General features: G+C 40.1%; 3 long non-coding RNA genes across 3 annotated transcripts in view; 1 reads left to right on the forward strand and 2 right to left on the reverse strand.

The window, feature by feature from the left end:
• Positions 1-1,550: 1,550 nt before the first annotated feature.
• Positions 1,551-2,369, reverse strand: LOC118167063. Its single transcript, XR_004750912.1, has 2 exons — positions 2,231-2,369; positions 1,551-2,122 (listed from the first exon to the last, which is right to left on the reverse strand). It is a non-coding gene; the product is annotated as an uncharacterized LOC118167063 (long non-coding RNA).
• Positions 2,370-14,599: 12,230 nt separating this feature from the next.
• Positions 14,600-17,811, reverse strand: part of LOC118167269 — an 11,748-nt gene continuing 8,536 nt past the window's right edge. The window contains exon 3 of the long non-coding RNA XR_004751067.1: positions 14,600-14,610. This is a non-coding gene — a long non-coding RNA (uncharacterized LOC118167269). The remainder of the gene's footprint in view (positions 14,611-17,811) is intronic.
• The window catches only part of LOC118167267, a 3,375-nt gene continuing 2,027 nt past the window's right edge, over positions 16,464-17,811 (forward strand). Inside the window, exon 1 of the long non-coding RNA XR_004751065.1 lies at positions 16,464-16,574. This is a non-coding gene — a long non-coding RNA (uncharacterized LOC118167267). The remainder of the gene's footprint in view (positions 16,575-17,811) is intronic.

The following is a 17,811-nucleotide window of genomic DNA, read 5'->3' on the forward strand; positions in this document are numbered from 1 at the left end:
TGTCAGCAATAAACAGATCTCTTAATTGCAGCTAATCTGGATTTATTTAAATATTGTACTACAAGCACTTGGCCAAATTCTTTATAGTAGCAATATTCACAGCTGCCTCTTGTATCCAAAAACTCCCAAGGTCAGAATTTTATCATATTTTTTTTTCAGCTTACTAGCAGCTTTTCCCCTTTATTTTTGAAGGCTGTTGGATTTTTTTTCCTTGCTTTAAGAAAAGAGAAAGGAGAAGAGAGGAGAAGATAAATAATAGCTCTAAACATTGAGTTATTATCTATAAAACTGACATATGATGGTGGTGGAAATTTCCCAATACTTCACTCCTTGAGAGGAGCAGCATATAGTGAAAAACATGCCTAGATGTTGGGGGTAAGAATACTTTCATAAGGCTGCTCATCACTGTTTGATCTCTTCTTTGAGTCATGAGCAAAAGTACCAATACTGTTTTTAAGTAAAATGGACCTTTAGACTAATTTCTCATCAACTTTAAAGTAATCTGTCAGTAGTAACTTCTAACAAGGTAGAGGTAGAAGGCTTTGCATTGTGGCTCCCATTAAACCGGTTTTCCAGTATGTTGCCAGAAAGCTTTTTTGTTTGTTTGTTTGTTTTTGTTTTTAATTATTTTAATCTTTATGCAGAATTTATTTGCATAAATTCTTTACTGTAATTCATTCTTTACTGTAAATTTTATTCCACAGCAACTGCAATGCTTTTTGTAACCATGTAATGAGTGAAGCAAGCCTAAGAATTGTTCCTTGCTATTTTTCTTTGTTGAATGAAGATTCCTATTTATAGGTGGGGATGGGCCCCACAGCTCACCTTTTGATAAGAATTTAAACTCTGTCAGACCTGTCAGAGTCAATCTAAGACAACATACTATTTTTAGTCCTACTTACTTTTTGGATAAAAATCTTTTTTGAGAGAAAAAAAAAAACAACCAACAACAACAAAAACCATATAACTGAAATTAAGCCCTTCACAGTCTCTACTCTGCCATGTAATTCACAAATTAATGGATCAGGAATAGGCTTTAAAAGAGCAGTATCCATCAGAAATAATACCCCTGCATGTGCAATGCCTATATCCCAGAAAGACCTTGTGTTAGCTCTACATTGAATTTGCTTGTCTAGTAGTCTACAATCCTCTGTGAAAGGATGAAAGAACCATAAAATAAGTTTATGTTGCTCAGTGCACAAATGTTATAAATGGCTAACACAATATGAGCAAAACAGTAAATCTGATCTTTTGCAACATGCATATTTAACAGTCATAAAATCTACTTCTGAGTTTGTTGATATTAGGCTTTTGTTTTAGGTGCTGTATGCCATATATCTGAATTACTTAGTCTCTGAGTGAAGCTAATTTTTTTTCCTAGAACCAAGTGTATAACTTTTAAGGTGTCAAGAAATCCTGCATAGAAACTGTAGAAAAACAGAATAAAGCAAATGCTTGCTATTCAAACTAGGTGTACCTGTATCTGAAAACCTTATTGTAAGTGTAATAAGCAAAACATGACTACTCAAATGCTCAAATGCCTTTTTTTTTTTTTTTTTTTTTTTTTTTTAATCCACTCTACAGAAGAAGAAATGTGCATGTTAGAATCTCATGGGTTTGTTTAATGATTTTTGTCCAATAACATATGTTGTGGCATGCAAATGTATATATACATGAAGAAATATGCTTTGCATTTGGGAGAAAAGGGTGTCAAGCACTTTCTATTTTTGATTAGGTCCTTGGGAAAGCCCTCTACCCCACTGTGAGTTTTAATTTTACCATGTAGCATTCATTGTATAATTCTTGTCCATGGTCTTTTCTCTGGAAATGTATTGACCTTAGTGCCAGGCCATGAAATGCCTTACAGAGCAAAACTTAGCACATTCATCATTCTGTGGGAAGCTGCAGGAGAAATCCTAAAACCAGTAGGTTGTGCTTGCGATAGATTCTGTTGTGGAGGAAGAGATCTGCTGTCTTCTTGGCTAGCTGGAGCCACCAGAGTGCTGCAGGTCTCTTGCCCAAGATGTATCATCTAGCCAAGGCCAAGGTGGCAGAGGCTCGAATAACTGAGGTCAGGTCATTGTCTGTTGGCCTGGCAAGGAGTCTTGGGTTCCAGCCAGCACTGAGACAGAGCCTTGCTCATGGATGTTGCTATGTGAGAGCTCCGTAGCCCTGAAGAATTCAGGAATACTCCTGTAGTGTGGACTGAGCTGGCAAATGAGAGCCTTACCCTGGTGAAGGGAGTTGCACACTGTGTGTTATACTCTTCAAAGCTCTTCCCACTGCCACCATGGTTGATTTTTTGTTTGCTTATGCTTAATCTCATGTAAAGATTGCATCAAATGGAAAGAAATAGTGTGCTCTGTTTTAACAGGACAGAAACTGTAAACTCCAAATGAAGGCTATGAAAACTTAAATTGTGCCACTAAGCTACGTGACATTTGTGTCCTCAATTAATTATTTTCAGAATTAGTTTTGGACAATATATTTTTTTTTTCTTTTGGGCAACACATATAGAATTCTATGAGATTGCAGTCTTGCTGTCCTCTGGTCCATGTGGAAATGGGATCAAAATCAGTGAAGGAAAGCCAACCTGCAGTGATTTCATTGTACTGATACAGCCCTTCTTCCCTCCCCATCCCAAGTACAGCTGATGCAATTCAACTGGGGTGAGCTCCAGGCATCACTGAGTGTGTGGCAGGATTGCTTTGGACTTCACTGCTGGTCAAGGTGTTACTTCCTACCCTTCTTGCTAGAAGCTGGCTCTACATTTTGGCATTAACTACCAGTTGGTTTTAAACCCTATGGCACTTGCTTATTAGCAGCTTACTGCAAAAGTTGTTTTTCCCTCCCTGTATAAAGTATGTTCAAGCACAGCCTTTTAATCTAAGTAGAAGTGCCATCATTTTGAAGATTTCATTTCTTTCACCAAGCCTGAAATAATTTCTTATAGTTAATTGCCAGGACATTTTGACCTTTCCCTGATATAGGAGATGGGCTATGGTGTATGCTCCATCTGAAAATAGTGTGCTTTTTTTTTTTTTTTTTTTTTTTTTTTTTTTTTCCAACAGCATTGACTTTGTCATGTAATATGAAAACAGTGAATTGCGGGCATTGTGTTCCAAGAAATGTATTTTTTATAGCACAGAGTTTTGTGGTTGTGTTGTGTATAGATACTACCAGATAAAACTCACATGCTCTATTATATTATGTGTAGATTTAAAATCTTGTGTGTTGGTATTAGTTAGACATAGGTTTTAAAACAGAAAGTCATGCATATTCTACATCATTTTTAGTTTGTTATTTTGTCTAGCACATTTAATACTTCTTTGCCCTTCAACTCTGTAACACTGTCTCATGAGAAGTAAATGATTAATTCCTTTCCTTCATCCCAAAAGGCAAAGGTAGTTTTATGTCATTCTTAAACTGTACGCTTGCATATGTAATAGAAAAAAAAAAAAAAAAAAAAAAGTGTTTTTCTGCCTGTTCTATATAGTGTCATGCAGAACATGACACGCTCACAGACCTGGAATTTCAGTCAAAATAGTTTACAAGTTGTTTCCTATATTGCATAAAACCTTCTCACAGCCACATGAGAAATTCACTTGTGAAAAAGTCCAACAGCCAAATGCTAAGTCATTCTGTGCTAACAAGTAATTCAATAAAATTTCACTTCAACAGCAACACAAATTTTGCCTCCACAAGTAAACTCAGTATATTTTGAAGGAGGGGAAGAGTATTCCAGCTTGCTTTTAGAACAGACTAGCACCCGTATCACTTATCTGTATCATGTAGGTCCTGGAGATACACAGCTGTAAAGACTCTAAAATCTGCAGATGAACATACTCCTATTTTGTAGAAGTTGGTTGTACACATTGCCACTGTGACAATCCTTGGGATTTTTGAAGTGTAAGGAATATGCAGTGTTAGTGCCTTGGCAACCCTTCCCACGTGTCTCACCAGCTAGCAGCACTGCTCATATTTACTGCCACATATTAATGATGGAAAAGCCAGAATCCTTTTTTACATCAACAGAGCTGTAGGGTGTTATATCCCTATCTGAAGCATTATCTCTCCAGCTTTCCTGGTAGTGATGCTTTTGCATCTTCAGTACAAGGGTGGGACTTACAAATAAAAGTAAATTTTTATTTTACACATTGACCATCTGTAATATGTACACACTGAAGTGATCCTGGCAAAATATGAAATGACCGAAGCTTCTGTATAAATCCAAAGTGAAAATGAATATTTGAGGTTTACACATCAAAGCTTCCCTTGTTTCTCAGTCTTTAGTACTTGGTGTTCGTGGCAGCTTTTGGAAGGGTCAGAAAGCACAAACACTAACATATACAGGGCCATTTCAGTTACAATTATCTGCCCAACACTGGCAATTTCAAAACAACCTCAAACAACCTCAGAACAACCTCTCAACCTGAGAGGAAATGGCTGAGAACTTTGTATGAGCTTAAGTATACTAGTAATGGTATTGCAATTTGGAGGATGTCCAAAGAAATGCAGGCGAGCAGGAGGCACTGGCTGGTCAGAGAAGTTTTATAAACAATGCTGTATGCTATACGTGCCTGAATGTTGATAGTGCTTTTTTAGCCCACCACAGAAGCAGTGGTGAGGAGGGTAAACCAGGAGTGACCTAAAAACAAATAAGGAGGCTTGGGCAAATGAAGTTCAAGTATTTTCTCACCTTTACCCACTAAACCAATCTCAATAAACTCCCGGCAATGAAACAGTTAATGAAAATACTGCAGCAGCTAGTTTCAGGTTGACTTGCTAAAGATATTTCTAGCAAACAAGGTGGTTGCAGAAATCTTTTAACGTATTCCCACACGCGGGTGTTTAAACAGAAGAGAAGAAACAGGACAGGATGCTTGGGGTGGGGCACTTGTATTTTTCCCTTGCAACGAGTCTCACTAAAATGAGAGTTCAGCCCCACAGTACGGGCAGGAGTGTAGTCCTTGTTCCTTGCCCCAGCGCAGCATGCTGTGTACTCACCACAGTTTTCTTTCAGGAGACAGGCAGGTGGCGAGCAGGCAGATCCCACTGCATGAAAAAGATGTGTGGTGTTTGCCTTGGCTAGTATTATCAAGCTACACTGGCTTGGTTATCAAGCTACATCATTACCCACCACTGGGTCCAAAGAGTGAATGCTTTGCCTAGGTTTACTGGTCTTCACGTCGACCTCTCTCCAGTGATGCACTATTAAAAGTTCAAATCATGAAGCTATCAGAGAGAGGATTATAACGTACTAAAATGTGACAATTTCACACTTCATAATTAAATTGATGGAGAGATTAAAGAAGGGTTGCTTTCATAAATGAGAATGAGGAATACAGTGTGGTAAGAGGTAATCTTCCTTTTATTAGGTCATCTGGAAATAAAAGGCCTGAAATACAAATTCTTGTTTGTACAGGATAAAATCATATCTACTGCTTCTGATGTCATATGTGAATATTGGATGGAAACAAGATGTCCTGCATTTATTGTATGCCCTGTAATGTAATGATCACCAAAAAAAGCTTTCCTTTGTTGTGATTTAAAAGTAGATCACGTTGTGCCAGCAAAAATATGTAAATAATAGACTTTTTGAACCCTGGATCCGTGCATACATATTAGCTTATAATGCTTACAGTTTGTGAGGACATAGAAAAGGAGATATTTATTCTCAACCTGAAATTAAAGTAATAATATTTTGGAATGCTCAGTTGTAAAATTGATGCTTCCAAATAATCTAAACAAGAAAATTAAGAGTTTTGTAAAACAACCACTAATTCTGAGGGGTTTCTTTTTTAGCTATTTAGGCACACTTAAATGACGGTAGGACTTGCCCTCAAGACTTAAAACTAGGTATGTTCTGAATGTTCAGTAATTTCTAACTGCATGTATAAACCACTGTATTTACTTTCCTGGTCCATATATATTTGCTCACACATCTCTACATGAAAACAACAACAGCAAAAACAAAAACACAGAGACACAGAGACAAACTGTCATCTGTATCTGTGTATATACAGTATAAGCTTCTTATCTAAAGTATGTTTGTTGTTTTTTTTCCCCTAATATTCATATTTTTCACACGTTGTTTTTCCTACTCAGAGTGCTTCATATCAGGGTCGCTATATGTAGTGGTGAAACAGCTCCATAAAGAGAGATGTAAGCAATGCTTTTGTGACTAGCAGAGAGTCTGTGGGTCAGAACACTCATTTGGGTAATGAAAAAATATCCCCATCAAGTCTTAAATGGGAATTTCCAACATTAGAGTATTAACAACCATGCTATTGCTATTAGTTTTTTGGAGTGTATTTGGTATTGTCCTGGATGTGTTAAATCTTTTGTCACCAAGATGTTTTCAACAGCTAGTATGGTCTTGATGATATGATTCATTTGACAGCTTTTCCAGAATCCTTAAAAAATGAAAAACCCAATTAACTCTGGGCTGTATTCCAGTAATATATCACACATCACCATTCTAAATAAATTTGATAGACTTTAAGTAAGAGTCTCATGTTCATCATCATAATTCTGTTATCTAGTTAAAAACCGTGCTTCAAAAAACATGAGATGGGGGAAAATGGATGTAAAACTAAAATAAAGTTAAATCTGTATTTTCTGGTTTCTGTTTTTCTTGACCATGCAATTATATCACATCTTTAAATTGTAACTTTTACACATGTGGTAGCTTGAAAAGTGCTTGATTTTTAATGAAAGGTGGGATTTTCTTCTATTCCCTTGTGTTTAAGAATTGTAACTCTAAGACACCATGACGAGACCTTATTATACTAAGAGAAGTAGTGATATTGCTCAGAAGAAACTGGTACCAATTATGCGTAGAGCTCTCTTGACTCTCCGATGTTGTGGTGTCATTGGTGGAAAATTCCTCAGTGAAATAGATTTAAATGAGTATTTCCTAATAAAACAGAAGATTTTTTTTTTTTTTAATATTTTTATTTATTTTATCACTGACCTTCAAGTTATGAACGTGTTACAAATTTTGATATCACCCATTCCATGTAGATAAATATAAGTGATACCCTGGAAGAAAAGCAATCTTAACTCTCCATGTAGAATGGTGGGCTCTGAATTGAATTTTACCATTTAGCAATGAGATCTTGGAATTATAATGAATAGTTCTTGTGAAAGCATCAGTTTAATGCTCAGTAGCAATAAAAATGTAAATTGAATGTTAGGAATTGTTAGAAAAGAAATAGAGAACAAAAGAGACTGCATAAATCCCTACAGAGTTCACATCCCCTCCTCTTAAAAAGGGTAGTGCAGAACTGGAGAAGGTTCAGAGAAAGGCAGTAAGAAAAGTGTGGAAGTGTCATCACACAAATGATGACTTGTAAGTTTTCAGTTTTGAGGAAGAAAAATAGAGAAAATTATTGTTCTTCACTTCTTTCCAACATGATCTAGGTATCTACGAGCCCAGCACTTAAGCAGTCCAGGACAGGCAAAAAACTCCATGAAAGAAGATCCCACTGTGGTCAACTAAACACAAAGACATTGCTGGCTCAGGAGATCCCAAATGCAAATTTGCTGAGGGCTGAGAGATATTGTGCAAAAATCATCACTGTATGTTCTCATACTTTTCCCTAGGCATCTGCTGCTTATGTCTATTGGAAACAGGCTCCCAGGCCAGGTAGTCCTTTGGTTTGGGAGTGTGACCATTCCTATATTCATAGGATATATGTCAGCATTAGAAGACTTTGTCAGTGGAGTTTTCTGATTTTCTCAGTTGACTGAGAGCAGCTGATGCTTCTCAGGTTTGAAGAGTATGAGGCTGAAGGGTAAGCTTATTTATTCAGATGTTGATGCTTGGTACGAGCTAAGTCTAATGAATGGAGTATGCACAAGGAACAAGAGGAAGGATCTATGCTTCTCAGAGATATTACTACAGGCTGGCTGAACAGAAAACGTACTGGGGGCATGGGCAAAAAAAGGACTTGAGTAAACTCTGAGATAACTACTGCCTGCAAACTCTCTTGTAGCCTGTGGTCAGTAGGCATCTTTCCCTCCCTTGCTCTTGATAACCAAGTGGTGCTTGGTTCTCAAACCACTCTCTTTTGATGGGTGAGAAAGTTAAGGGTATGGACATAGCCATACTGCAGAGCCTCCAGGCCAATGAATGTGTTCAAGCCTGCTTTTTACTGCAATAGGTGCAACCAGAGTGTCTTTTTGTCTCTTGTTACCCAGCTGACCTGAGTGAGAAAACATGTAAATATAGATTTGCATATTTTACAGAAGAACAATAGCTATGATTTTGGATTGTATTATAGCAGCTTGAAAAGATCCTGGTGCCCTGCCCTGGAAGCTTGACAGGCTTCGTGTCCAAACATATATCACAAATAATTACCTGGACAGTTGTTCACTTCAGGTAAGCCACTGGGCTGCTGGGCAAAATCATATCAGCATTTGTCCAAGCTCAATGCTTGTGATCCTTGAGAAATGCCCACACTTAGTTTTTGTTTTTCTCAAATTCAAATAAAAACCTGAAATTTCAAAATGTACAGAGAAACGGCATTTGGGACTTGCTTTACTGGAAGTTATCAAAATAATTATTATCAAAGATTTCATTTCACTGAAGTCAAATGTATGTTTTGGCTTTATTATTGTGATTTTCAAGTAATAACATATTTGAAATGTTAACTTTTATAGTATATCATGATTGAAAAAATGAAGTCCTAATGAAATCATTTAACCTTTTAGAAGTAAAACCAAATAATCTTCTTTATTTATTTATTTTTTTTTGGATGAACTCAATACAGATCGTTGAGTCAGCACTTGCTAATGGAAAACAGTTCTTCTGGAAGTGCTTCAAACACTCCTAGCAGGATATAAGACATTTAAATTCCAGCATGAAGATAAAAGCCCTTCCCCCCAAAAAAACTTGTACTCTAAATAGCAAAATTACACAAACTAAACAAATGTTTATGTTTTGTGCCTGCATATCACACATGAGTGCTTGTGAATATTGTCTAACACATTTGACAGTTCTGCTGGTCTTAGTACTTAATTCTGCTTCCCCCCCCCAATTTCTGTTTCCTTTCATCTCTACTTGCTAATGCTGGCTATAATCTGTGTTATATTCCATCCCATACAGTAATGCTCACAGGAGCATTTTGAAGTTAAAATAATTTTCAAGTATTGATTTTATATTCTGCTGTATTACAATGGCTCTTTCATCTTTGTCTTCAGAAGGTATTTTGAAAGCCACAGTTACTCAAACCTCATACCTTGCTAGCAAAAGGAACAAAGGCTGAACGCTATTTAGCTCAAAGTGTCAATCAGGACAGAACAAGTTAAATAGCAGCTAACACATTGGCAGATGAGTAACGCAGAATGGTTACTAAGCAGTGCTGAGTGCTGTTTGTCCTAGCCTACCTCAGCAGCTTAATGTGTTTACTTATTCATCTGCATCTGTTAGGGTGTAGCCATTGTCAGTAATGGGTAATTTTCCCAGTAGAGACACGGTTTTGGGGCTTGTCTTACAAACCCATCCAGACCTGGAGGATACCACTGTGATTAAACTAATTGATTTCAATAGGTGCTAATCATGCAGGCTATGGCAAAACACAGTGATGAAAAACTTCAGTGTCCCTCAGACAACAAACGACTATTGCACTTCACCCAAATTCTCATATAAAGATGAGAATTTTTCCATCCTGATTTGGGTATCTATTTGGCATTTCAATAGCTGTACCTCATGCTAAGCTGGTTCACTTTATCAGCCTCAATTTGCCACTAGGAAATAGCCTGTGGATAAGGCCGATTCTCAGCACTGTAAGGAGACATCACAATTTAACGCCTATTACAGGGTCTGATTAAGCAAATGGAAATTACCTGACAAGTTGCCCCACATGTCTGCTTAAATGCTTGCTCCAGAGGTAATATTTACTGTGCCCTGACTTGTAGAGCTGGCTATGAAGGTGTCAGCTTGCTGTTTCACGGCTGAGCTTTTATTGAGGTTGGTTTAAATGCAGGGTGACTTGCTTTTCCCCTCTTTGTACTAAGAGTAAAGAGACAGGAAAGGAAGGATGTGAAGGGGAACCCTGTAAATGACAGCCTAGGATGAACACCACACCTGGGTGCATATAAGGGTCGCTCAGAGCTGCTTTATCTGGATAAAATGCTCAGGAGCAGAACGCAGCATTGCTGCTCCCTCTCATTGGGAATAGCCTTTATTTCATTGCAGCTTTCATTTCAGACTGTGCTGGCAGATGAGGGATGCAATAAGGCTGATTAAATTTCCATGATTTATATATCTGCAGCACACAGAGTCCATAATTAAGACAATGGGGGACAGAGGCCCTGGCTGTGATGTACAAGCACAGAACTTCACATGTCAGATGGGAGAGGGATGTGTGAGAGAATACAAGTTAAAACTGAGGCAGTATTGATCACTGTGTTGGCCAGCAGCTTCCATATATTAGTATCTTCTTATCCTTTGGGAAGAAGAGAGGGTTAAAATGGGCTCTTCAGTAACTTAGATTTGATTACTGAACTACAGAGAGATGTTAAATGAGAGGCTGTGGGAGAAAGATGACTGGAATATATGTGCCTGTAGTGGAGGCTGGTATCGTGAGTGTGGAAAAAGTCAGTGGGAACAGGGTGAGAACCTGCTGGCACCTCTGTAGAAAACTGGAGGAGGAATCAGGACGATCTTCTGATTGACCCATTTAGAGGAGAGGAAGGAGAACGTGGCCAAGCAAGGTAAGTGAGGGCAAGATTGCAAGAAGAGAGTTGATTGTGTTGTACCCAGCTTGACAGATCATGGAGGATGGGGAAATAGCAATGCTGAATTCTGGCTGAATGCTGTTCTGGAGAGAATAATTTGGAAGTGATGAGAGCAGGAAGCTTTTTTTTTTTTTTTTTTTTTTTTTTTTTTTTACATATAACAGATGCATACCATATTGCAAGTTAAATATATGAGTATCTGTAAGGTGGATTTGTACACAATGCACATAGCATAGCCACTCTATGTGGGGTAAGCCAAAGAAAAGATTTGGGAATGAACAAGCTCAGTCCCTACAGCAGGACAATGAAAACAAACTTACAAGTACCCATACACTGTTTGACAGCAGCTGAAGCTGTCAAAGCAGAATAACGTTAGTTTGTCCCAATCCTGCAGCAATGGATGTCTCAGTTTCCATCCCCTAGTGCAAAGAGTTCCTGTGGCTTTCCCATCAGCCTGCAGTCCTTTGCTCAGTGTGATTCCATCCCCACCAGATAGTGAGGCCTGGACTAATTGGAAATAAATGGGGAAATCAGACAGGGATAGAACAACCAAATTAAAATAGGTTTAAGATGAATACTTCTCCTTAGCAGTCCAGGAGGAACTTGGCAAGGACAGAGAGCAGTGTGCTGAGGAACAGGAGAACTTCCTCTGTGATTGAGGATGGGAAAATCTCCTAGGTAGTTTAGTTGGCTTAATTTTTACCACCAATTTATGATCTGGGGCATACATTTTGGGGTACTAACAGCCAGACAGCTTGGCCGTGACTGACTCCATGGCTGGAACAGAGTGCAGTTGCTTTTCTGTCTTACAAGAGCAAATGTTCCTGCTGCTGTCTGTGTGTGGCACCTCTCCCCTGGCTGCAGCATCCCTCCCCTGTGGCTGGGCTCCTGGTACCAGGCATGCTAGGCAGCCCTGAAGGTCAGATGGCCAAGCTCATTGGCATGGTGTGAGTGACAGCCCACCCTAGACACTGACAGGCCCACAAAAGGACACAAGAATCAGTCACATTGTTGTAGGAAGGTACAGGGTCTGCGATGCCTCCCATGACACGAATGTCTTTCATGCTCATAATAAATTAGCTTGGCTTAAATGTCCCTGATGTATTTACAGTTACAGCATACTCCTAGATTAGAGCAAGCAGCTCTGCTTTTGCTACAGAAGTGGCAAAATCTGAGTCTTGCATAACGGCTACATTTTGAATGTCTCCTTTTGGCAGCATGGTTGGGTCATTGCTTGCTTCTCACCTCCATGCCAGACAGGCAGGTAGCAGGAGCTGGGACCCGGCATTGCTTCCCAATACTCCTGATGTCCCAGCATCTTGGGTGAGCTCTGCCCTGGCTGGAGAAGGGGGATGAGTGTTGCCACCTTTTGGGGTTCGAGAGTCTACAGCAGCCTGGACGCTGCCTGCTGGCTCTCCTTCCACTCAATACATTACCATGGAAAACAACCGTGGCAGAAACACCACGGCCATTTCCCCTCCTGCTCAGGAGGATGTGGTGAATACAAGGGATTTGTGCCTGAGTAGTGAGGATGCTGTTCTCTGTGCCACGGTGTTCTTTATTCATTAACATTTTCTTACCTCCACACCTGTTTAATATTACATATTCATCTTGGAAATACTGTCCTTTTTGTCCCCTTTTACACCATCTGTTGACACAATCCAGCCTGTGCCTGGGTAGGATCCAGCTGGCACACACAGGGGGTGAGCACATTCGCATCTCCCGAAATTGCTGGTTCGGGGAGGGGTGAGGGGAGGGGTGCGAGACTCAGAAGGCGCCCCGTGCCCCGACAGCACTGCAGCTGAGGAGCCCATCATTGCCACCAGCAATGGTGCCCCCTGTTATCAATGCACAGCCGTCCTTTCACCCCGGCCTGCCCTCCCCTCGTCCTGACGTGCCTGCTGCAGTCGCAGGAACAATGGCAAGTGCCGAGTGCCCAGCACAAAGACAACAGCTGCACTCCCGGGTCAGGCTTTGCAGCCTCCTCGAACAATGGCAATGTGTAACCCCATCCCGGCGCCCGGCCCCGAATAATTTATTTATAGATGCAATATCTCTTTCTGTGGTCTATTTAAGAATGTCTTTTCATAAATGCATGGAAATTGAAATTATTCTCTGCTTTCCCCCGAAAGATTAAGGTATCTGCACTGTACAGATAAATAGCATAATTTTGGAGGGTGAGAGGGAGAAAAGTAATTGGAATGTATGTAATGAAAGACTGGGGGAAGTTGATTCATTGTTATGTGTGCATTTGTTTTTTTAATTAAATATATTTCATTATTAGTGTCTTTGTAATAATGGGCACATGTTTTAAAATAGGAAAGAAATATTGAATTGGGGGGTGGAAGCCCTCCTAGGTGATGAATACCCATCTTTCCATGAGATGCCTGGTTACCTCTTTGGTAATAAAACCTCTTTCACACGAACAAACTGTAAGTAGAAGCAACTGCTTGGCATCGAGAATTTTGTGACATTCGGGAGACCATGAGTCATCTCTCACATGAAAATATGGTCAGCTCATCCCACTGCTTCGTTCTCTTAAATATGGTGTTTGCAGCTTATGGGCTAAATGTATGCTTTAACACAAGATCAGAAATGGGGAAGATTGCTTAGCTCCTTAAAAAGGTCTAAATCCAGTAAGAATGCTTCTTCCTGGAACTTGTTAATGCTAGTAATTTCAACACCCCTATCATATTTTCCTAACAATAACTCCATAATTCATTTAGGTTAGGCCTTTCCTTTCATTACAACTAAATTTAATTTTGTTTGTCTAAAACCTGTCCTCCGAATGCAGGCAGTTAGGAGCTTAGTGAGACTGCTTTCCTGAGTTAAACCCATTGGCGTAGGAGTTGTGAGCCTGCAGCACTTCATGCATGCACCTTCTTGTGTGCCGGTGAACATGCACGTGTATGGGAAGTGGGACAAGACAGTGTCTGTATAGGAAAGCACTTTGATATGGTTAAACATTCTCCAAACGCCTTCATCAGATTTAATAACAAACTGAAAGCTCCCATACACCCACGTGATGTGAAGCATGCTTTATCAGTTGCTCTGGTATAAAAAGAAAACATTTTTATATTAGCACACACCACATATAACATTATTAGCATCTTTATATAAATTATGCTAGAAAATACTTGGCCTCTTTATATTTTTTCCTGTCCACAGGAAAAGCCTCATGACTGGCAGCTGGTTGCCTGCCCTATTATCTGAGTCTGCGTCCAGTCTGGCTAATTACAGTCACTGATTACTGAACACTGAGCAGCACTGTCACCTGCCTTAGCCTGACAGGATTATACCATCTGTGCCACATGGCCAGGGTATAGAAAGCTGGTGAAAGGTCACTACAAGGGGCAAATAGCCCTTAATGGGAGGTACATGTCTGTTTACAGACGTGACAGCTGACTGTCATTAGGGTATATATATGTATTTGCAGATGAAGATACTTCCCAAGGAAGAATTAGTGGCATAGGAAGTGTGATTTTTGTCAGATTTTTTTCCTACCCTGAAATAGATATCATTTGATGGGAAGAGACTAAATATTGTATCAGACACACTGGAGTAACACAGGATCAGAGGTTTTTCCTCCCTGCCACCTTAGAAGTCACCACCCACTGTAGTAGTGGGCTGCCAATGCAGCAGCAGTAACTTAACTAAAATGCTTAGAAAAAAACTCATCCAGATAAACTGCTGCAAGCCTTTGTGCAGACAAAATTGCCTCATTTAAAGGAACTGGTTGGGTATGTTCAGTTTGTGCTTGCGAGGGTAGCAAAATGAACTAGCTTATGTAAACAAGGACAGGCCTCTCAGCCCAGTAGCCGTGCAGGACACAGAGCTCACGTCCTCGGGGTCCCCCCTCTCCTGCTGCAGCACAGGTCGTGCATCCTCTTGCCCACAGCACTTGCAGCAATACTGCTCCTTCCTACGTGCCTTCTCTCATCTCCTCCCACACACTTGCAACTGCCCTCTGCTGCACCCAGCCTTCACTCCTGACTGATAATTTTCATCCCTTTCATGCTAGCAAAAGTCTTCTCCTTTCTTTTCCCTGGCACACGAGAAGGTTGCAGCTCTTTACAGAAAAGATCATGCATTTCCCCTTGTTTGCTCTATGTCCTCATATGTTTAAGTTTTGATTCTCCAAAGGGAATACTGCTGTTTTTTTCTACATGTCTGGGTTGAGGCCTGCTGAGGTCAGAGGCCTAGCTTGTGCTCACGGCCTTGTTGCAAAGTCCCAGCTCAAATCTTCTCCCTTTTCCCTTGAGGGTCCCTCCAAGTAACCCTGAAATCCCTTTAATTTAGAGGTCACAAGGGCATGCTTGGGAGGTTTCTATTGCTTCCAACAGTCTCTTTGTTGGTTTTGTAGGCAAAATACACACACGAGCATCTGCAGAGAGTCCTGACTCTGCTAGTACATACCCCAGGACCCACAGCACTACTTGGGAAAAGCTTGCACACTTCTCTCCCCACTTGTCCTGTGTGTGGATTTTTCAAAGCCTCCAGGACATAAACTTAGGTACACAGCTCTCAGTTATAATTCAGAAGGCCTGAGCTGTCACCCCAGGAGCTTGTGTGCTACCTGGTCCTCCTGGGAGGAGGCCTGCATCCTCCTGTTCACACAGAACTCTACATTGGTGCTATCTTTGCCAAAGTTTTCTGCAATGAGTCCCTGGATGGGTTTGTTGCCAATCAGATTATGTTGCAACTGCCATTCAGTGCCATATGATAGTTAATAAATTGAAAGAAGTCTGAAGCAAGGAAAACTACTTGGCATCATGCCTGCAAGACGGTACAAGTACTGAAGGTGCCATGCTACCTCTGCTCCCTCCTGAGCATGTCTAGGACTATCTGCAAAGAGGATGGCAACACAAACTCTAGCATGGTCACAGGGTTGTTGGTCTCCTGCCATCAGTTGCGTGGTGGGGACCACTACCACCACCTGCTAAGGCCACTCCACAGTCCTTGGGTCATAGTCTGGCGGCAGCATTGTTTGCTGGGTAGGACCCTCAAACCATGTTCCCCTAGCGTGGCTCTGTTGTTGGCCCCTGGGTAGGGAGCTTCCTCCTCCTCACTTTATTCTGGCTAAAATATGAAGCATTTTCATCCAGAAAAATGAGCAGTCTGTGCAACTAAGGGATGATTTATTTCAGCGAAGTCACAATGTCATACACTCACTACCTTGCTTTTATTCTCCTTCCTTGAATGTCTTGTCTAAGCTCTCTCTTTTGCTGTCAAATTTGTATTATGTTTCTCCAGTTGCATTCAATTTGTCTGGTCATTATTTACCAGGTATTTTAGTATGTGAATGTAAGATAGATGTTTTACTGAAAAAGATGACTATAAATAGTCCTATGTATATCAAATCACAGTTTAAAGAAAAACACCTGAATCCCCAAAAGGTGCATATATGTCGTAAGTGAAGCAGTCTTACTTTAACGATGAGCTTTTTTTTTTTTTTTTTAAATATATATAATTTATTTCATTTGAAAACCACTGTGTATAGCAATTTTTCAAAAGGTATCAAATCAAGGTGTCTAATACTCTGAGTTTTCACATCTGACCTATGTGCTTTCCTAATAGTTGCTTGGATTATTTATTTATTTATTTATTTATTTATTTTTTGGTGGGCTCTTTAAAATTGATCTCAGGAGCAGACATTCAAAAAGCTGCTTCTTATATGCATATTCATATTCTGACTGATGCAGATGTTCATGGGTCTGCTACTGAAGTCAGCCAGTCGCATGGTGTGGGCAGCATCACCATCAGATCAGGGCTGTAATACTGGAGTGGAGATATTCAGTGATGATCTGGAGGACTGGGACAAGAACAAGGTGAAATTTGGTAGTACAAAGAACTTTTTTTTTTTTTAATTTCCTCAACTGATGGTGAAAATTTTTGCTAGAAACCAAAAAAGAGCAAAATTTTGCTGCCATCAGTTACCCCTTTGCCACTTCAACCTCACCTGGATCATGTCTGATGCTGTGCACAAGTCTGGTCAGCCACGCTCAGAGCAGGTGAGAGCAGACCAGAGCAGGCCTAGAAAATAGTTACTCAGATGAGCCGGGAACCTGGCAGCTTAATTTGTGAGGGACAGCCTTGGGAGTGCAGCTTATTTAGCTCCTCACGACAAATGCTGAGGGAGAAAAAAATGTGATTGCTCTCTCTAAATTTATCTGTGGCAGCAAATGCCAAAGAGGGAGAGGAACTATTTAAGGTGAAGGACAATGTTGGCATAAGAACAAATGAGAGTAATCTGGCTATGAATAAATTTAGGCTGAAAATTAGAAAATGGTTTCCAACTATCAGAGGAGTGAGTTCTTAGCTTTTTAATGGGAACTCAAGAAACCCAATTCCTATTCAATGCAATTTGATAAGATTATTAAAAAGCTGTCTGTGATAGGAGGGGACTAGGCTATGGCTTAGAAGGTCTTCTCCATCCCTGACCACTGACAGGTGCAGGTTAACTCAATGGGATTCCTGCCTTGAATACTCAGTAGGGTATTATATGGAGAAGATTCAAAAACTGGGACTCAAATTGTTGAGGAGGTGCCCCAAATTTGTGATTCTTTGGACTTTAATGTCTCTTTCTGCCTCTGTTATGCACCTGTGAAAAATAGAGGATAATCCCACCCCTCCTCCCCATTTAATCACGCTGGGGTATTGTGAAAACGCCCGCACTGTGGCATTATGAGAATATAATATTTACTGTTTGTGTAGCACTTGGGAGTGCTGTGAGGATGAGTACCAAAGGAAAAAAAGCTGTGCTGAAATTAATAATTTTGGCTGCACAGCCAGGTTTGAATTACATGTAGTAAATCATGCCTAGGGCAACACACTGAGTGAGAAGAAAATAAAATATTGAATAGCTGCTCATTAAGCGAACACCATCTTTTCCGTGAACTGAATGAGACAGGGTCCCATGGAAAATACAGTGTGTGATTTTGTAATTAAAGATTAGAAGAGGGCTGAATTAAGGTTGCACAAGCCTTTCCATATGGCTTTTCAGCATTGAGAATGTGGGTTCTTTCTTTCTTTCTTTCTTTCTTTCTTTCTTTCTTTCTTTCTTTC

This window comes from Oxyura jamaicensis, chromosome 4 (genome assembly GCF_011077185.1).
Source record: "Oxyura jamaicensis isolate SHBP4307 breed ruddy duck chromosome 4, BPBGC_Ojam_1.0, whole genome shotgun sequence".
Classification (NCBI taxonomy): domain Eukaryota; kingdom Metazoa; phylum Chordata; class Aves; order Anseriformes; family Anatidae; genus Oxyura; species Oxyura jamaicensis.